At 37.6% G+C, this 22,045-nt stretch overlaps 1 long non-coding RNA gene across 2 annotated transcripts; it reads right to left on the bottom strand.

Moving 5' to 3' along the window:
- Positions 1 to 1,126: 1,126 nt before the first annotated feature.
- LOC139675556 (uncharacterized) lies at positions 1,127 to 22,026 on the bottom strand. Of its 2 annotated transcripts, none has more exons than XR_011698503.1 (3): positions 21,618 to 22,026; positions 14,771 to 14,907; positions 1,127 to 4,149 (listed from the first exon to the last, which is right to left on the bottom strand). It is a non-coding gene; the product is annotated as an uncharacterized lncRNA (long non-coding RNA). The 2 variants fall into 2 exon arrangements; XR_011698502.1 differs by lacking the exon at positions 21,618 to 22,026 and adding an exon at positions 17,454 to 19,282.
- Positions 22,027 to 22,045: the final 19 nt, after the last annotated feature.

Here is a 22,045-nt window from a genome sequence, read left to right as displayed (position 1 = left end):
CGAGCGGCCGCGGAGAGAGGCGGAGATGACCCGCTCCCCGCCCGCCCTCCGCGGGGGTTCGCCGGCGACGGCCTCCCTCTGCCGGCCCCGCCGCCCGCTGGGGAAGCCCGGGGCGTCCTGCAGAGACCCGGGGGCGGCGAGAGCACCGCCCGGCCCTCCCCCGCATCCCTCAGTGGCGCGGGCGGGCCCTGCGCCCGCACAGCCGGGACCGCATCCTTGCGGTGCGCGGTGCGGTCCAGCCCTCGGCCGGGGCCGAGCGAAGTGTATCGGCTTCCACTTGGCTCCTGAATAAACAAAGCGAACATATGTCCCATATTCGTGACAGATGGTTCAAACAGAGAACTATTTAGTGGTTTTCCCACAGTTGCTACTATGTACCGCTCCCCCGAAACCCAACAAAACGCAATTAGCTGGAAGAGCGTCAGTTTCCAGATTTCCTTGTTTTCATATGTGGAAAATTTGATTCAGGTGTTTTTATGTTCTAGCCGCAACCAAATGTGTTCAGTTGTTTGGGTTGATTTTATTTTTTTTTTCTTTTACACTCAGTATATATGTTCCTTGACAGTTTTGTCAACAAGCTATTTGGCCCATTTGACTTAAGGAATTTGCTGCTTCTAGCAGTAAATTTTGCCTAAAGGAGTTTGCCTCGCCTCATGAGATGAGAGATGATCAGGCTGGCCACTTTTACAGCAGAAACTGGATGGCAGATGGAGCTAAACTGTTGCAAGGTACTTCAGAAACACTTATTTAAAGCTCAGCATATGCCAGGATATACAGAGTGCAACAGTCACAGAACCCAAATGGAAGGGGCTTTTTTCACCCAGATAAACCCTGCTCAGAGTACTGGTTCTGTCAGTGAAGTTGTAATAGTGATGTCAAGTTGCAACTGATTAAGTCACAACTTTTCTGTTTTGGTTGTTTAGTATGAAGAGGCATATACCATTACATGGTTACAAAATCCATTATCTGCTGCAGTACAAGGACATAATTGGAGAAACAAGGACACGGCCAGTTTTCTAGAGTATTTCAGGATAATTAGAAGGAGCTAAGTTGGTGATAGCATTGACGATTCAAGACAGCTTTGGCTTTTCAAGTAGTTGGTATTTAATGAAAAAAGTTGGCCTCCCAAACACTCAATGCAAATTGAACTGGGTAATACAGAGATGATTACTTCTTCGCTGGTAATTTTGACATCATTATGACACATAATAAGCTTTGTATAGAAGTTATCTGTGTATCTAATACAAAGGTAGCATAATCCTCCTGTTATTTAGAAGTCTAAGTCAGAAATAGCGACAGCATTCACAGCAACCGAAAATAAGACTGAAATCCGGGCCACTTTATACAAAATCATTCATGCTTTAATGTCCTGAATACTTATATACACACATACATACACAAAAGTTATTTGGCCTATAAAAGCAACACATTGCAAATCTCTACCTTAATAGCTACTTTTCCTGTTGTAAAACTCAGCTTTTGTGGGGTGTTTACTATTACAGTAAAATCAAATTCGCATTTTAAGTGCTAAAAGTCAAATTAAATGTCACTGACAGCTCAGAAATAACAAGACAGCTGGAAAACACACATCCAAAATTCTGAATATTGTCCCTAAACACTCCTCCTGCCAGTATTTTGACTCATCTCTGGAAAACCACCACACAAAGTGAAGAAAGGTTAAAATGTTTTAATCCAAAAAAAAGTTTCAAATGCAACCATGTTTGAAAAACAAAATCCAAGAAGAAAGTCCACGCTACATACACTTGCTCAGAATATCCAACTGCTGCACACTCTTTAAACAGAACCATTGGTGTGAGATTCTTGAAAATCAGAAGGAATTTTTTTTCTTTTTTTCAGAGATGGAATTATTTATAAAATTTGTCAGCTTATTTCCAGTGTTTTTAGGTATTCCCCATCTTTTCCATTTATTACTAAACTAATTTCCATGTCCTGGAAACTGGCCCTGAGACAACCCTAGGACTTTCTCTACAGAGGATCATTGTGGGTTTGGGTAGCTGAAGTCACTTGTGTATTGGACTGGTGTCCCATTGACACAAGGTATGCAGCTTTCCTGAAGTGCCATGTTGTATTCGTATTGCTCCTGTATACTGTGCCACAGATTCTAACTGCAAATCATTATCAGGATTTTCAAAAACTTAAAAATATACCAGATAAAGCCCCACAAGCCACTTTGTGGCTGGAGTCATAATCCTTCTGCTCTTTGCACATGGTTTTGCAATTGCCTTTTACCTCTTCTGGGGTAAAGTTTAGTCAATGGATGTTTTGCTGTTGATTTCAGGCAAACCAAAGCCCACCTTACAATTTGTACCTGTCAATCACTCAACTCAGAAGCCTCTTCAGTCAAATGAAGAATAAAAGAATAAGCCATACAGAAGTACCTAATACAAACATTTTAAAGATATTGATGTCTTTTTTAAAATTCTGTTGATTGACTTTTATAAAAAATTTTCAGAACATGCTGGTAAGGACAAACGTTCCATTAGAAGAAAGATGACAATACAATCACCACTGAATTATTGTTTAAAGGCCATTGTAGTATAAATAATGTGGAAACCAGAACTAATTAATTCAAGCTACTTGCATTACTTACATTAACTTCTAGTACTTCAGTATTTACGTAGTTTTACTTACTGGGTTCCTTCCAGTTAGAAGCTGTTATACAATACCTGGTATTCTTTCATTGAAAACTTTTCGTGAAGAAAAGACAAAGTAATGAGGATTGTGGGGTTATTTGATACTAAAACTTCAGTAAAAGACAGTGCTTCAAACACTTTTCTCTGAAAGTAGGTTGAGGGAAGTGTAACCCCTGACACTGGGCAGTTTTAAGCCTCGTGTCACCTGGCAGCCAGGTCCCAAAAGCTCTAAATGCAGAACAGAATCAAGGAACAGCATCCTGTGACCAGGACCACCTGACCATGGAAGCAAGGCAGACAAGGTGTGTGAAGTCTGAACATGAACTTTGCTGCATTCACTTTTACTGGATGTCCCTCTGCCTCGTCCTTTGCATGTAAATGGGTGGTTGACACCAAACTTTTAGAAGGGCATCACATGCAAAGAGACCTGAGTCAAACACAGTGGATGTTTTGCAGCCAGTTCCACTTGCAAAAGCTGCAGTGCTGGAGCCCTGCACTGAGTGGGTCTGGCTGGCAGCAGTTCAGGTGACAATGTACCACTGAGCTGACAAGAAAGTGAAATTAATACACTGCCTGGCCCACAGTTAGCCTGCAGATTCCCTTTGCCATCTCTGCCATACACCTCCTTTCAAAGGCTGAACTCTGCAAGAAAATATTGAAGTTGGAGCCAGTGAGCCCAGGGAACATTACAGAGTATTATCTGCAGGGCCGCTAGGCATGTGAAGGGAAAGGATGATGAGAATAAGAACAGTGCCATGAACTTTAAATGTAATTCTTTGGGGAGTGAATAGGTGAAGCAAAGCTGAAGCTGAACTAATGAGTCAGATCCAGCAGGTGGGGGAGAGCAAGCAACTGATGGGAAAAAGTCTGTGTGCTACGGGAGCACAAAAAGTAGTGTTTACACAGGAGGCTTTATTCAATAATGAGAAAGGGAGAATAGAGAAGTTAGAGAATTACAAGGGACTGGGGGAACCATCTGAATTGCATTTTTTTGTCTTACATTTATCTGCTTACCATGAAGTCAAAATGCCTTGTGGTGGGAATAAGGCAAGAAGGATTTGCTCAAGGCATTAAAGTTTTGTAAAGGGCAGATTAAATAACAGTGCTCCAAAAATCAATTTTGAGGGGCTTATGAAGCCTTGAATGGGTTTTTGCAGCACAAAAGCAAGATTGAGTTTTTACTGAACTTGTCATTTATTTGGGTTTAGAGCTTTCAGTAAGTATCAGGAAAAACATAAAACAAAAGCAGTGTAAGCAATGAACATTCACACAGCAATCAAATAAAAAACACTTGGTAGTACAATCCAGATCATAAAGTGACTTAACTGATGTAAAAGTATGAAAAAGAAAGGGCATCATCTGCACACCACAACCCCCTATGCCACTGCTTTAGGCAGACCTGATAGTGAGTTCCCACAGCTGTTCTTGGCCAGTAATTTCTTCCTAAACTCTCACTGCCCTGTCCTCACCAGAGTTTGGTGTAGTAAGAGGCCACCTGGAAGGAAAAAGAAAAAAAAGGGGGAAGAAAAAAAGAAAAACAATGCTGCACAATTCCTCTGTGAATTTATGTAATATACCACCTGAGTATGATTTCAGTAGGAAAGATACATCAACACTAAAACAGTACAATGCAGTTAAGAGTTTATAAAGAAACACAACATACTGGTTACCCCTTAAAAATATGAAAATAACAAAGAGAACTTCAGCCAGTTTGTAAAGTTCTCTATCTTACAGAAATGATTCCTTTTACCACTAAATACTATTTGAAGGTATAGACACCGATGTTTCCTCAAACTAGTAAGGAAAGAATTGTTAGGACAGACCAATCCTTGCACCCCTGGATTGAAGGCTTGTTGCTTTAAAAATGGGCTAATGCCTCCCCCTGGCTGTTGGTGGGGACAATGCAGGCTACCGTGGGAAGGGATTCCTGACTCCCCACTAAGACAAGGCGCTGAATTCTCTGGCACAATAGGATACAGCCAGCAAAGACACTCGATGTGACACAGCTAGGTAAAAGTATAAAAGACGAGCAAAAAATGAAATATCATATATTAATTAGTAGTAATTCACGTGCCTAGAATATCTAGAGCAAGACTATTTAGGTGCTAGGACAGGATCTTTTGAAACTTCAGGTTCCAAACAATATGCCAGCATCAGCCTTTAGCATCCCCTGGGCATTAGCAACTCATGTGATTCAACCAAGGCCACAGTTCAGTTTGTTATCTTGAAACCTTCCTTTTGTCTTTTAAAATTTCTGTGATTACCAGCACTTTGGGCTTGTGTATATCATACCATCCTGAACCACAGGGCAGGAAACCCTACCTATACTATGTAAAATATTAGTGAACTTTGTAGTCTCTGCAGAAAACGAGAGCTAGAAAATTACTTATTCTAATTGTCAGTTGCTGTAAGAATAAAACATCCACACTACTGTAAAAACATGTGGAAAGCATGAACATTTAATCCATCAGATTCTTGACCAGCATCTGAGAAAATCCATGTTAAGATTAATATGTTGGTGTCTTGTATTTGCATAGTGCTTCACTTACATGTAGATTAATTTTCTTCCCATGTTTAAGTGAACATGATGAAAAGTCTGTGTACAGAATGGTGTGTAGAAGTGGTGAGATCCTCTTTTCAAACGTGCACAGCTCTAGCTAGTGATGGGTATTCAGCTTTCACTGTTCAGCTACACGGGATACACACACATTTACAGAGCAAAGCATATTAAATCGTAGAGGAACACTTTGCTTTCACTTACTATACATTTCTTCTTCTAAATTGTAGAAGCAAATCTGCTCTGACTTCTGCCCTGTGTAGGGAAGTCAAAAAAGATGCATGGAGGTTACATTCATTTTCGAATTTAGTGACCAAAGGCAAAATTATCATCTTGGATTTTCAAAGCTGTGTTTTCTATACATTTGCTAGACTAGCTCTGACGAGTAAAATAAATTTTTCTCCTGACAGTATCACTAAAGTTGTAATTTTATTGCAAGTTTCTCAAAAGGTTAGCGACTCTGTCAGTGTTAATTTCTGCAATCTCTGTTTGATCAGTCTTCCTCTGAGGTGAAAAAGTTTGGGTACAAAAAGTCTCACGATATTTATGTTGGAGGTGAAAGGAGATCAAGGAAATGGAAGGGGAAGAAACTAGTGTTGTAAATGCCTTCAGAATTTGTCCTACTGAGAAAACAAAACTGACTGCCATCAGCTGCATGTAGCAGTCTCTGCCAAAGGTATAGCAATATTTGGGGTTTTATTGTTTGCTTTGTGGTTTTTTTGAAGGGAAGAGTGTGGGCTTTTGGGGCTTGTTGAGGTTTTGGGAGGGACTGTGAGTTTTCATGAGTTTGTTTGGTTGTTGGTTTTGTTTGGCTTGTGGTTGATTTGTTTTTTATTTGGGGTGGTTGAGGAGAGGTGTTTCTGGGCTTGTTTATACAATTTTCTGAGTATCTGCAAACACTCCAATAAAAATGAACAAACATTTGGAAATTAGATGTTTAGTAATAAAAGGTAGTCAATGAATATGGGAGGAAAAGACTATTTCTTGAGTCAGCAACAATATCTTCTTACTCAACACATGGGGGTTCTTTAATATAGTTTAGGATAGTTTAGGAAGAACTGTATGATGAGCTAATTCTCCTGTAATCCAATTGATTATCATCTGGAAACAGTGTTGAAAATTAAGACCTGTTTGTTCTATTAAAACACCACATAATCACATGACTTGGCTTCTTTGCTACTGCTGTAAAATTCCGATGGGTCACTGTACACCCCAAAGAAGTGAACACGACAGGCCAGTCTGGAAGGCAAGTCTCAAACGGGAGTCCCAACTGGTGGTACTTCCAGTTCTTCCCTCCACGCTTTTCTGCAAACATTCATTAGATCAACTAAAGCTCTGTCTGTTCATGAGGTTTTCCTGGTTTAATCACGTGATGCACAGTTAAATCTACAGCACTTCCTTTAGGTGGATATAGTCACCTGCTGGTAACACCAGCAGCAAAAGCTTTTGTGATGGAATGTCTGCATCTGTCCTGCAGTGTTACTGGCAGACACAATTAATTGGAAAAACAGCAATGCATACCTTTAAATTATGAAGGTGAAGTATTCAGACTTCCTGGGTGCTGTCTAAATTTGATCCTGAAAGTCATTCACATGTAATTGTATTCTGAATATCCCTAAATAATCTGTGTCCTAATTTGGGAGTAAAAATAACCATATGAAAAGGACTCCACACTCTGTCCATCTGTGAGGGATATGGATGTGGATTTGCCATTTTCTTTAAGCAGATGCACCAAAGCCATACCTGACAAGCCTTTCTAAAGGCCATACTTTTGAACTCAGTAATAGCTGTAGACATGAGCAATTGAGCTGTATAATTTAATTTATAAATGGCAAAAAGACTACGAATCTTCAGCCCCAAGTAAGGAAAAGAAGCAAGTTTCTGATGAAGTCATTTTCATAGGAATTTCTGAGTTATTAATTTATGAAAGAAGAAAAAAACTGCAGACAAAATGTTAAGATAAAATGTAAATACTTTATAGTAAATTTAAAGCTGTAACAAATTACCTATATGCTCACAGTGTGACTCCTCCAAGTTTCTGACTTATTTAATTATCCAGAAGAACACAATTTATAACAAAATAATGAAAACTTGTTTAAACATGTACAATGAGGGCATCTTGCCAGAATGAAATGTAAGCATGATGTTCCCAGAATTACAAAAATCCAAAGCAATTGAGATTAATATCCTGATTTCTGAACTTGATTACATTCAAATCTTTATGACCAGAGCTACTCAGAGTTCCTTTTCCTTTTTTATACTTTCAATTCTTAAAATATTTTTGACATGCAAAAAAATATTTTAGGGTGATTGTTGTCACTATCTGCAGGTTCTATGTCATCACCCAAACAATGCTATTTCCTTTGATACTTTGAATTTGTCCCTTTTTTTGCAGAGCTACAATGAAGATCCAGTTAATATTGCAATATTCAAATTATATTAATTCTAATATTTAAAGGAACATCACTCAACATATATACTTTGTGACACTTGTCCATACCCACTTTTAATCTACTGTAAACAGACTGAATTAACGTGATATTCCAAACTTGGAGTACAAATAGCACAAATTTCAAAGTCATTGATTTCTGACAGTGCTTGCAGGCATTAGGCAATGCTTTTTCAGACATGTGAAATAGTTCACTTCAGCACAGAGACACTGTTTTGAAGGAAAGCTGAAAATGTGTTGACTGCTCAGTCAATATTAATTTAAAATTGAAGTTTAGATCTTTTTGGAAAGTGAAAGAAAAATAATTTTTATAATTCCTTTTATCCCATGGGGGAAAAAAAAGGTCCCTGCAGGAGGATATTTCTCCCCCAGAGGCATAACCAATAGTGTTCTTCCTGCAAGATTTTCATTAATAACCACAAGTGCTCTTTCTGTAAGGTGTCTACTTTATGTGGAATGTTCCAGTTGATGGATATTGACCAAAAATGTTACAAAGAAGTGGCAAGCACACAGCAGTTTCCCTCAGTCTAACTCTCTTGAGCATCTATCTAACTATCTGTCTATCTATCTATCTATCTATCTATCTATCTATCTATCTATCTATCTATCTATCCATCTATCTAATCTATCTATCTCAGGATTACTTTACATATTTTTATATATACATGTATATATAGTATATATACAGAGTTCACTGAAAAGACTTCAATTTAATCCTTAGTTCTGCATCCTGCTAAGATGTTGGTATCCAAAACCTTGTGACATACACTTCCAATGCTGGCCCATACTTGCCAGTAAATTTGGAATATACCCAAAGAGAAATCTTCCAGTGTTCAGGGACCAACAAGGTCCTACAGTTCGAGCTTTGTGATAAAGAACTAACAGAATCATGTTCCTGGTTTGAATAATCATGTCACAGAACTGCTTAAGGGATCTGCACAAGACTTTTTTTAACATATAAATAGTACTTTTATTTTTAAATCAAAAAACCAACAAAGCAAACGAAAAACCTTGGAAGACAATTTCCCCTCTGAAATAAAACTTGTTCCTGAAATTATGCACTTGGTTGCTGAATTGAGTACACTGAACTTTAAAGCAACTCAAGAACATTTTTACTTCTCTAATGATTAAAAAAGTCACTTTTCCCAGGGAAGTCTAAAATAGGTCCTCTGAACCCATGCCCTTAAGCCTCTCCCCAGGATAACATTTCAAAAACCCATTTGTCATATGGATAGGGCCTATCTCTTTTCAGCTGTGATACTACACAAGAAAGACAATCCTGGTCTATAATGAACTAAGAATGTATTTCAGATTTAGCAAGTCAAAGTGGAAGAAGTATTCTGAAAACTCTAGATACATGTTGCATCACACCTCACTTTTCTTACCCTGTAACTCTTGCCCCATTTGCTGCTCAGTGTCCCTGTCTGAAAGAGATGCCTGTTCATGTGCTAGGAAAGTAAGATTTTAAATTCCCTTGTCCTGTGAGAGAACAGAATCAAAACTTTCCTGTCCTAGGCAAATACTCGGGCCTCTACCATGCCTCTGCCACAATGTGCTCTGAGAGCTCCTGTCAACACATTCCTTTCAGAGAGATCAGCTTTCCCCTTCTCCCTCTTCCTCAGCCCAAATCACCATATTTTTACCACATTTCAAGTCTCAATCCAACACTTTTTCAGAGAAACACAGTATCTGGTAATTAAAAGCAACACTGAAATACTGCACTGACTCCTTGTCAACACACATAGTAGAGTTCACTTTCCATCTTGTGGGTGGACTTACAAATTCAGCCCTGCTCTGGTTTCCAACAGGGACCTTGAAAGGAGATGACTGGACACTTTGCTCCTCAGCCTGAGGTGATCTGGGACACATGTAGAGCACACAAGTAAAAGGACAAGATAACTCCCTTCCTACCAACAGATACTGGTATCTGCTTTGCAGCAGGACTTTTTTGATCTCAGGGACCTAAAGGCTTGAAAGTGCTCATGTATGTTCCAAAGTTTTCCTGTGTAATAAAAGGAAAGTAAATGTTTGATAACAATAAGTTAGACAATACTAAGGGGTATGGATTATGTAGGAGAGCCACCTAAAAATGATAAAATGAAATTGCTTCAAAAATCCTGTGTTTCTAACCAAAACTTAAAAGAGTCAAACTTAAAATAACTGTCCTGTTTTGGCTGTGTAGAGTTAATAGCCAGTAAAGTGCTGAGTTTGGATTTAGGATGAGAATAATGTTGATTGATAACACACTGATGTTTTGTTGTTGCTGAGCAGTGCTGACACCAAGTCAGGGATCTTTTTGCTCCTCACCCCACCAGCAGAGAGGCTGGGGGTGCACAAGAAGCTGGGAGGGTACAGAGGCAGGACCTCAGCTGACCCAAGGGATATTCTATACTACAGGTCATCCTGCTCAGCATATACCATAAGGGGCAATCTGACAGGGCCTGCTGCTCACAAACAGGCTGGGCAGCAGTCGGTCTGCAGCGTGCAATTGTTTTTCATTTGCATTGCTTGGGGTTTTTTTGGGTTTTATTTCTATCTTTTTTTATTCTAATTTATTATTACTTTAATTATTAAACTATTTTTGTCTCAACACACAAGTTTTGTTACTTTTACCCTTCCAATTCTCTCCCCCATCCCATCCCACAGGGGCAGGGGGAGTCAGGAAGCAGCTGTGTGGTGCTTAGTTACTGGTTGAGGTTAAACCACAACAATGACTCAACAGAAACTTTTCAGCTTAAAATTAATCACACAATTTATTAGGGAAAAAATCTATTTGCAGCTGGATTTATGTATCAAAGATGATAATAAAAAGAGTTTTATTTTATTGCTGTTCCAGATGGTACTCAAAAGGTACTGAGCAGTGTGAGAGAAACTGTTCTCCGAGTATGAGGGGTTTGGATTTAGAAGGTTCCATATGCCATGCAGCTGCCAACTATTTCTTACAAGGTTCCATGGCTTGTGGCACTGGATTCCACAGAGACAACGATATGAAGAACAAAAAAACCCTAATTTGGTGATTTTGCTCTTTGCATCATTATAAAACAACTAAGCAATTGCTTAACTCAAAGCAAATGGCACATGAAGGACTGGCAAGTTTAGAGACACCAATTTTTTATATATGTTTCAGGCCATCTCCTCACTGATATTTTCATTATTTATAATCTATCTTAAAAGATAATTTGTCAAGATAAGACTCAAAAAACCAGATACAGACAAGATTTGACCTGAGTTATGAATCTGCTATTTCATGTTTTGACAAGAAATGAGAGGGGCAGACTGAGTAGCAGTAGATTACATTGTCATTTAGTGATCTGTGCTTCAAAAAAACTTCCAAACCAGCTTTCTGCATTGCCAGAGATAAACCACATCTCAACTGATACATCAATACCCCTGTATAGGTTATTAAAAGTAAACTGCACAATTTTAAAGTACACCTATTCAGGGTCCAAGAAGCAAGACGGAGATAAAATGAGTCTCTTTTATTTATTAGTGGCAAGAAATATGTCAGCACAACCACTACAAGTGTAATTGTGTTAATAATTCACACTGAATTACCTAGTAGATTTTTAACACCATTGCATCCTTTGTGGCCTCTGGTTTGAGGATCCATATTTGTGTAAAAAGCAATCTTTAGAACTAAACATTGTAATTTACACCTCATCTGATTGTATCCACTTAACTATGACAGGTGAGTTAGGAGCTTAGTTGCCCTGGACCCCTTATAAATTTAATGAGATAAAGTACTATCACTTTTCAAATATTTCTTTCCAGATAGTAATAGTCAAACCAAAACAGGAAGAAAAACGTGTCTGTAGTTACAATAAAGTAGACTTTATACAGTCTGAAGAACCCCAATCATTGAGTCAGCTGTAAGTGTATTAGTGTAATAGCTAAACTAGAAAACCCTGAGAATCCTAATTAACAAAATATAATATCCTCTATAATGCTTTTTAAATTCTTTGGGTTACAATCCCCAATTAAAGGGTTTTTTCTGCTATAAGGTCTCAGGAATCTCTGGTCCACAAAAATGATCAAACTTTTCTCTTTCAAAAGTTACCAATATATTTGAAGTATGTTGACTGCCTCTTATTCAGCTCTGTGCTACCTCAAAAAAAAAGTAAAACTTTGTTATTCAGGGGAAAGTCTTGAAAGATCAGCAAAAGCAAACATTGAATCAAACATGCAATCTACTGACATAATGTCCTACATTATAGTCAAACCCTCAGGAACTCAAGAGAATAAAAGATTGAAAACCACTAGAGAACAGTAGAAGGTATTAAAGTCATGAAATTTCCCAATCAATCACATTTTATCAGTCTGCAAGAACAGGTATTCCACAAAGCAAAAGGTCACATCCCTTTCCAGACAGAGAGGAATAACTCCAACCAATATGTCCTAGAGAAAAAACACTTCCTAATCTCAATCAGGTGATCAATTTACCCCTCAGCATGTACACAAGTTATACCCAGTTAACACCTGACATCCTAAAAAACTGCCACATTTTAACCTGCTGCCAATCTTATAGTTTAAGAAAGGGCAGTCCCCTTCTCCTATGCTATGCACCAAGAAGGAACATAAAAGTCCTGGTATGCAGAATAGAAGAGTTGGTATGTGGACTAGTTAAAAATATTTCTTTTTAGGGACTGTGTAAGGCAAGTACACAAACAGTTCCCCATTAAGCTTCTCTGGCAATGTCAGTAAGTATCCAAAGCTTTATATCACAAACTTTGTATTCTGACCCATGATTACTTCACCATGTCACACATACACATTTATTAATTTATAAATTTCCATCTGGAAGTAGTTCAGGTCTCTGCCTCCATGACCTTGTCTGCAAGCAGTTCCAGAGCTTTGCACAGATTGCCAAGAACCTTTCTTTTAAATTTCTCATTTATTCATAATTGTTTGTAAGTATCTGATCTTGAAATAGTGTTATCCTTTAACATAAAAGTCGTCTTCCCTCACATCTGCCCCCACACATACTTATAAAGACATAACCATATGCCCTTTCAAGCTTTGTTTTGCCAGATAATCTATTTTCATCTCAGCTGAGAAAATAGGTAGTCCTTTACCCTAACCATCCCACTCTGCACCTGCTGTGCATCAATGTGGGTCATAAGAACTGTAAACAGTGTTCTGAAAGTTGTCTTACCAATGCCTTGTAAAGCAATATTAACACTTTATTGTCTCCACTGAAAATCCTTTGTCTAATATACCCTGATACTGCTCCATGGCCATGACATAATGATGGCTCATGCTCACACCACAGCTGATTAAGGCATTAAACCTCTTCCCCTTACTATCAACAGCAATTATCAAGACACTGGATTATACAAATGAACATGATATTAATCCCTAAGCATCTGGTTCTGCTTTCCATACTATTAGGTTTCCATTTTGTCAGTCCATGAGGTCATTTTTTTTATATGCTAGTCATTCCAATTTTGTCATCTTTTAATGCCATACCCATCCTCCTACTTCTACCAAGATCGTAACTACTGCTTAAATCAGTGCAAAGATCAGTGCTAGAGGAATTCTACTAGCAAACTCCTTTCATTTTGATATTTCCATTTTTAACAGACCCATCTTTTAATACAACCCTTCATTTAGTTCCTCTTCTACCTTCAGTGCTTGCATTAAAGCTCATCTTTTCCACCTTTAATAACTTCCTACAACGAACAATATAATGCCTTGTTTCGATCAAGGTAGATTAGGTCTACTGCATTACTCTTCTCTGGGACAATTATCTTATCAAATAAAGATATTAAGTTAGTCAGATATGATCTGTCCTTGATAACCATGTTGCAGTTTTTCCCACTGTCCATTTACTTCTAGGTCCTTGATAATTTTTTCCTTCAAAATCTACTCTAAGACCTTGCTTGGTGTTGAGGTCAAACCATCATTCCTGCCTTTTGTTTGACCACCTCTTTTCCTTTTCATGAATACAGGGAATAACTTTGTTAGTCTTTAGTTGCATCAAGTTAGCCTTAAATTGAACAGATACATATAAAATCCCTGTTTGGTGCAAATCAGCATTCTAGGATCATTTCAGTGACCTGAAAAGGGCACTGTTTAACCCTCTCCAATGTATGGTAGTAAGGAGCCAATGTTTAGCTGATACAGCTCACGGAAACTTCCAATGCTCTGTCTCCATTCCCTTAAGCACCTTTTTACTATTCTTAGTCACTACATTATCCCCACTGCAAAATGAGACAATTTGCTATTTTAATCATACCTAGATTATACTTAATCTCCATTTCATTCCTGGTATTCTGTTGCCTGACTTTCCTTCCTTCTGTGATCTCTTTTTACTCATCTGTATGAAGTAATTGTGCAAGCCAACCCAGCTCAATTCTTGGTTGTGCTGATATTTTTATATCACTCTTGCAAAGATCCATTATGAACTAGGAAAGGGCATAGAGTGTGAAAATGAGAAGACTGACACATTTCCCAGAAAAGGGAATTGTGCCTTGCTGCATAATTACACTAATTTCAACAAGGCCTATGGAGTACTGGCCACAACACAGAAATAATTTGCTAAACATTTAGGTGTGTTCATGCTGATAGGACCTCATCCTTTTAAGCTTACAAATTTCCAGGCATCCTTCAAAGACATTTCTGGATTGCTAAAGTTTTAAGAATTCAAAGAGGACTGAGAAGCTCCCGGATAAATATGACAGCCTGAACTTAGTGTTTGTCTTTATTCCTTGGCAGAATTTTACACCAGACAGATTAAGAAAGGTACCAGGATGAATTATTAAACAATTAGGCTGCAGATACTTTGAAGAAAAATAGCCAGATATAGAACACAAGCCAATCTTGGTCTGTCACAAAACCATGTCCCACTATTTAACTTCCCTCCCTGATCCAGCAGCTGGCCATAAGGATGAGAGTGAAGCAGTAAATATGTTGTGCCTTGGCATTGATAAAGAATTTTGGCACTGATAGAGTTTCACAATATCCTGTGTCATAGCCTCTTAAGTAAACTGTTTTCTAAATCCACATTGTTGCAAAATAAAAGGTCATACTTGTGGAAGAGCAATCTCATACACAGACAAACATGCCTGATCCAGCATGATCCTGCTCTTCCCTTTGGTCCACAGTCCTCACCTTACTCATTATCAGAGTTCATCACTGATTGAAAACTTGCTGTCTGTGAGTAATCTTCAATTTTATCTTCAGGTCTTCATAAAAGGGTTCCCACAGAAGTTTCAGCCAGGCACACTCTGTTCAGTGTTTGCAACATCCTGAAAGGTGGAACAGAGAGTGTATTTACCAAATGTTCACAAGTCAATGCACAGGATTGAGATGGGGACAGAGGGTGGAGAAGTGGAAGTAAGTTTGTTTTGGAAGAAAGAGTCAGAATTCAGAATACCAGGTTGAATGGGAAATATTGCGTGGAATATTCACTAAGGGCAAGAGCAACAAGGGTACTCTTCATGACAGTAAATCTAATGCCCACATGCACAATAAGGCCAAGAAGCTGCCGAGGAGGAAAATATCTAAGAACACCAAAGTTGGAGAAGATGAGGAAAGAAACAAAGACAAGATGCTAAGAAACTAAGACTAATGCAGAAAGGGTAGAGAAATTGGTTATGTTTATTGTTGGTACGAAGTACAGTACAGGGAGAGCCAGGCAGGGCAGCAATCTGGCAGGACTTGCTGAGAAGTTCTGCCTTTGCAGGAGATCCCTGACCCCAGTCAGGCAGTGCCTGGTGCTCTCCTGTCCTAACCCTGCAGTTAAAACAGACAATCCCCTGCTGTGTCTTTCAACTCTCCATGCCTATGATTCTTATGTCATCTATTCAGTGTCTCCTACTGGATTATTCCTATAAATAAAGATCTAAAATCTAAAATATGTGTGAATCAGGCTCTTCATCAGTAAGCCCTTTGAATAAGAACTTTTTTTTGTTTTTCTTTTTTTTTTTTGCAGCACTGGAAGATCTAATAGCATTCACAATCAACAGCAATTGCTTCTAAACTGATATTTAAGATATGTTTATTTCTTTTAGCAATGGAAGAGGATAGTTCAAACCACCATCAACAGTAGCATAGAAATCATACAATTTTTTTGAAAAAAGAAAGAGGAACAGGCCCAAATATGCATAAAAGCACACATGAAAACACTGTGTGTTACTCACTTTTATAAACTCTGCAGCCTCAACTATGGATATTAACTTTGCATTCAAAAAACAGACTTAGTGCAGATATTTTAAACATTCTGACTTAATGCTCAAAATGGGAAAAAAGTAATTACTTTAAAGGAAGCAACATTTTTGCTATTTATTCTAATTCACTTCTCTTATCTTCTTTCTCAAAAGACAGGCTGTAAAAAGACAAACCCAGCAGAATTATTTACATACTTCTCGCACAATCTGTGAATAGACATGTTTAAAGCTTCTGAAAAGAAGTGACTGTAATACAGTGCAAATTATTAATTTATGAACGTGGCACAATTGATCAGACATGCTTACTGCAGCTGCGATTTTCTACTCTATCTGAATGTAATGCTTTTATTATCCTGTCTGTGCGCTGATTCCTGGCATCTGGATGCAGATGTGTGCCATGAAGTCTTTGAAAATTTCAGGATTAAACACAGCTAATCTCCCAGAAGCATCAGAGAGAAGAAATATGGAAGGGATAGAAACCCAACTATAGGTTCTCTCTTTTTATGCCACCTTAAAAAAAGATGAAATTACAGCATAACATCTGTATCAACAGGCAGTTAAGTTTATATATTGTTATTTGTCATTGTTCATTCTTCATTAAGTACGTTCCTCTGCCTACAAAGGGGTGTACAGGATGAAGAGGGAAGACTTTTATAGAGATCTATTTATTAGATTGGATTTTACAAAGCAGCTTTTAAAACCTGCAGGTAGAACATATCTTTTCCACAATATTCTCAAGGAAAGAAGTATTCTGAAAACTGTTCAGATTATTTGGAAGGATTAGGGATAGTAGCTTTTTTTTTTTAATAACTAATTAGAATTGGGAATTCTGTTATGGAAGAGTTTGTCATTAAAAAGTATCATCTGGCCCAATTTCGATAAGAAGTCTTAAGAGATCATGCAGTTTCTATCCAGCAGGTTTTCAGATTCAGGAGACATGTCCTGGTCAAACTGAGACAGCTTTCCTTGAACAGGCAGAACTTCCTTGGTTTGGGCATTTGCATGGAATGTGGAGTAATTTCTACTACTGCCCAATTTGGCCCATGGGCATGTATCCAAATCGTCCAAATGTCTGAGGAAACTGTCATATTTTTTAAAAAGGAACATGGATGGAACAATAGAATTAATCTTATGAAAAATGCATTAGAAGAGAATCCTAAAAGTGTAATGGACAACTCTTCATTTCACATGAGAGTTATTCTCGATATCTAAATAAATTAATTTGGCTTTAATGCATACAGCAAAAGTATAAAAGTTATCTAAGCCAGCACTAAATAAAGCTCCTGTTATGAATAAAGCCAATAAAGCCATTTCATTTCAGTCATCTACACATACTCTTTTGCCTCCAAGTGCAGCATGAAGTAGAAATAAAGCTTGAGGAACAAATACATTTTAAAATCTCCTGAAATATTTTAGAAGAAATAATGACAGCAGCTCATCTAATAATTTAACAACTGATATGGGGGGGCAGGGGAAGAAAATATTTTTTTCTTTGATCAAATAACTGTAAAATTATTACTTTCTGTATTTCAGTGTCCAATCAGATTTTTCTATGATTAAGTGACAAAAAGAGAGAAGCTGGTATATTGGCATTATATGCTTATAGGAAACATACCATACTTAACTGATTAAAATTAAGTCTTTTCAACAGTCTGTTTCATGCATTTCAATCCAAGGTTACACCTCTTGCATGAAAGTCCCAGTCTTCAAAATGTTTCTTTAACAGTATTTTTTTCAGAGGATTTAATGCCACCCATCCTCTTATAAGACATTACAACATAATGGGTAATTCATTTATATTTCTGCTAATACAAAATGAAAATAAAACTCCTTAAATAAATGAAAGACACAAACAATTAAAATCTAAAAAGTATTTATTCACTGTTTCTGTTGTAGCTTCCACTGGGTGCCAATTTAGTGGTAATGAGTATTGATGTAAAGCAAACTACACAGTTTCCCAGACAAATAATTAAGAAAATTTATAATGAAAATAAAAATTCAAGGCTGTATTTTGTACTCTGATATGCACTTCAGATCTGAAAAAATCTTTCTCCATTAGACGAATTACTACCCTTATGCCAAGATAAATGTCTGATAGACATTGCAAAATAAGAGCTTCATTTGTTGCTTATCCAAGTATTTCAGAATAGCAGAGTATAGACTCTTACATCCAGTAAAAGAAACAACTGAAATATATTTAAGAGTCTAAACCACTACAGAGGAACAATGAGGATACCTGTGTAAGTGCAGAGTTACCAACCAGCAAAGAAAGCAGGTGGTATGTGATTCCGACCAGAGAAAGTAGAAAACTTAGATTTAAAGCCATAAAAGAATAATCTTTGCTTTACTAAGCCAAAGGGATCCAGTGAAGCCTTTCCAGATGGAATTAAACAAAATCTTGTATATAAGACTCAAACAGAGATATCACAATGCAAATAGCAGGCTCTGTCCTTATAAAGAACATCTGTTGTGAAGTTGTTTACATTCCTACCAAAGTGGAAAAGGGTATCGCTAGTTCTGCATTGCAGCCAGGCACGTTAAGGGGGAAAACAAAGTTACTTCTGAGTGGTTTTTACTGAACAGAGCTTTTCACTAACTCACAGTTTAGTCACCTGGAAAAACAAATAGGCTTTGTGGCAAAAAGAAACATTCTGGTTACTCTGTATTTATTTCCATATAATTTGTCAGGGATTTATTTCTATGTTTTCAATTATTTTATATTTTATTATATGATTTTGTAGTTTATTTCCTTTCTGTTACAAGGAGGAAACAGGAGGTTTGTTCATGACTCCCTTGCTGAGCAGTCTAATAGCAATTCCAGCCTGTGAGACAGCAGTTCACTTTCACTCTTCCAGAGATAAAACCTCGGCTGTTTTCAGCCTGAGTTCCTCAGGAAATTTGAGATAGGTCATAAATTATAGGTTATTATTGCATTTTAATATTCCCTTTCCCTGTTTTCCCACTCTAGGTTTCAGTTGTTCAGTTCTTTTTTTTCTTTTCCTTTATCTTCCATTTCTTTTGTTAATAGGAACTCAAATATATTCAAGCAGAGATGACCAAGAGGTTGTTCTGCTGCTTCTGTGCTCCCCCAATCCCACCCATCCTGGGTAGGAGACAAGCAATGGAAGAGACAGGACAGCTCCATCCTACCCTGCCATGGACAGCCAGAGCAGGAGAACCACCACACAAAATGTTCTTCATTTACATTGAAAACACTTTATTTATGCTACCTGTTTACGCTGCTTGCTGAAATTCAACAGTGAAGTTTTAAACAGTAGAGCTAAAGACTTAATTTTAAAAAATTACATTATAAAATCAATTTTTAATGTCTGTGATTTTTTATGCATACTATGTGATATAAATAATTCCTTGGTTTCTCAATATTTGTGGTCTTTCTCCACTAGCATCGTTGCTCAGCACCGCATTCCAAGTGGTTAGTGCTTCCTTCTTTCTTTCTTTCTTTCTTTCTTTCTTTCTTTCTTTCTTTCTTTCTTTCTTTCTTTCTTTCTTTCTTTCTTTCTTTCTTTCTTTCTTTCTTTCTTTCTTTCTTTCTTTCTTTCTTTCTTTCTTTCTTTCTTTCTTCTTCTCTCTTCCTTCCTCCCTCCCTCCTTCCTCTCTTTTCTCTTTCTTTCTTTTTCTTTTTCTTTCTTCCTTCTTTCTTTCTTCCTTTTTTTCCTTCCTTTCCTTCCTTTCTCATACACACACACACATACATATACGTGCTATTTCCCATAAAAGAAATAGCACTTCGGCCCTGACACAAAATGACATCTGTGAATTCATGCCACAGGACAGTTGGGGTTTATTCCTTCATGTAAGGTAGAAAAAAGTTAGTGCAAAAATAGATGTCAAATACAAAGACCAACACCAAAGGAAGACCACAGAGATGTGGTTTGGTAAGAAGGTTTGCTTTAAATAAAATATTTCCAAAGTAAGCAGTGTAGTTTGCATATGGAAAAAATAATACTACCAGTGCTTAAGACCAAAAGAGGAAATTTATTTGTAACTATAATCCTCCATTTTCTAGCTTTTGCTATACACTTTTTATGGTGAAGACCATATTGCATCATCTAACTTTTACCCTGCTGCTTCTTTATTTTTGCCTCTTTAATTTTTGGCTTTTAGAAAAGCATTTTTTGAAATAATCTGAGAGCGTATGATTTAGAAATAAATTGCAGTAATAATATTTTATAGTGACTTGAAATTACAAATAAAGTCTTCCTTTTCTTCTTCCTACACAAACTGGAGAAGAAACTTGTAGAAGAAACTTTAGTATTAGCACAGCAGCTGATTACAAAGGGCAATTACTAATTTTGAGGAACACTGAAAAGACATGACCTGATTGCAGCACAGTGATTAAGATACAGATATAGATTAAGATTAGGATGTACTGATATGACCAACAGAATGAAATTAAAGTCACCTTTCTAACAGCTAGTGATTTACAAAAGATCTTATACTTTACAGAAGTTGGAGTTGAGCAAAGGTAATGCATATTTTATGCTGAAACATTTAGGATCATGCCATGGGAGCCAGCAACTACACACCTTTGAAGTATTGGCCTTGATCCTGACTCTGAAATCACCTGTGTGTTTCACACATGTGGTTCAATTTATACAATCCTGAGTTATTATTTTGAGTTATTTACCATGTAAAAATCAAGCACATGGCAAAGAGCTGAAGGAGTCAAAGGCTCTGAAGTGTAAAGTCAAATACTTGTCCCATTTTTAACTTTTTTTTTCTCTGAAGGAAACTTACAGAACTGCTAATCTTGCTGAATGGTCATTCTCAGACAGTGAGAAGTACAGTTGGAGTCAGACTCTTCTTTCTAGGGAGAGCAGCTCCTTTGCCATAATTAGAGGCACTGAAGCATCCTCCACAAAACACAGTCATTCCTTTAATAAGGGACACTGAACACTATCCCAGCCTACAGAAGCTTTCTCAGTTTGAAACACAAAAGCAGACAAGTCTCAAAAACTTCAAAGAAAGCTTTTCATTTTATTTTCTCCTTGATCCCCTGATAGAGCAGTTCATTTTCTTGAATTTTGTGAAATGACTTTTTCACTCATCAGACCTGTGTAACAAATCACTGTCTCAATCACCAAATGTTCCTGATTGACTCATCCGCCTTTCCTTTGGCCTTTGGGTACGAAGCTCCACTTCTGAAACATTTTCTAAATTCACTTTTGTGAACTCTTCTCCCACAGTTGCACTTTGTTCCATTTTAAAAAATAATTGCATTTCCTGCAACAAAATGTGCTAGTTTCAGGGGTTTAAACTTCATCAGAACCCACATTTTCCTTTCTAGATAGAGCAATGTCTTTCCTTTAAAAAGCACCATTTTATAGCACACTATGAGCTATAACATGGCACTCTTTAAGCAGTAAACGCTATAGCATAACATTTTTCCAGAATTCTCAGTTTCACTCTGCTCACTTAGAATGGTTTTTTGATTAATAAGACATTTGTACTCTCATGTATATTGTTTTGCTTTTGATGGTCCAAGATTTTCTATTTTTAATTTCTGAACTTTGCTGCTGCAGTCTATGCTAAGGCAGTATCTCCTCTGAGGAAAACTCTATAACAATACAGGAATGTCAATAATCCTAATCTTTTTCAATGTTAAAAAGGGTGGAAATCTATAAAGTTCCATTCCTCCAGGCTTTTTCTGCCTCAAAGCAAATAGGCCAACTTCACTTAGCTATTCCCTGCAGGGAGTGTAGTCAATGCTTTCCAACATGTAGAAGCAAACCCTATAACAGGAATTATATTTTCAACCAGGTACTTACATTTCCATGTACACCATCCAGCAGGGTACAAACCAGAATATCTCAGAGCAGAAGAGCTCCAGAAGAGGGTAGGACAGGCTGTGTTGTGATCTTTGCTTACTGGGACTAACTGGACCAGAAACCCTGCCCATCTTACATGGATGGTGAAAGGCAGCTGATCCCTGCAGGTTCTGTGCAGTCAGATTTACCATGTTCTTCTGTGGGATGGCAGATTTTAGCCTGTGTCCTCAGATGCTCAGGTTAGATATCAGCCTTCAAAAGATAAGCAAATCTGATATAACATTTAGAAAGGATAGTGACCACTCCACAAAAAAAGGAAGGGGTAAAGAACAGCTTTGGGATGACAGAAACCCAGAACAAAGCACATGATCCCAGAGAAATAAAGAAGTCAGTGCTGTTTGGTCAAACCTCCCAGGTCCTGGGTCAGA

This window comes from Pithys albifrons, chromosome 9, assembly GCF_047495875.1.
Source record: "Pithys albifrons albifrons isolate INPA30051 chromosome 9, PitAlb_v1, whole genome shotgun sequence".
NCBI classification, from domain to species: domain Eukaryota; kingdom Metazoa; phylum Chordata; class Aves; order Passeriformes; family Thamnophilidae; genus Pithys; species Pithys albifrons.
The sequence above is the reverse complement of the archived record's forward strand: the minus strand, read 5'-3'. Positions and strand labels throughout refer to the sequence as shown.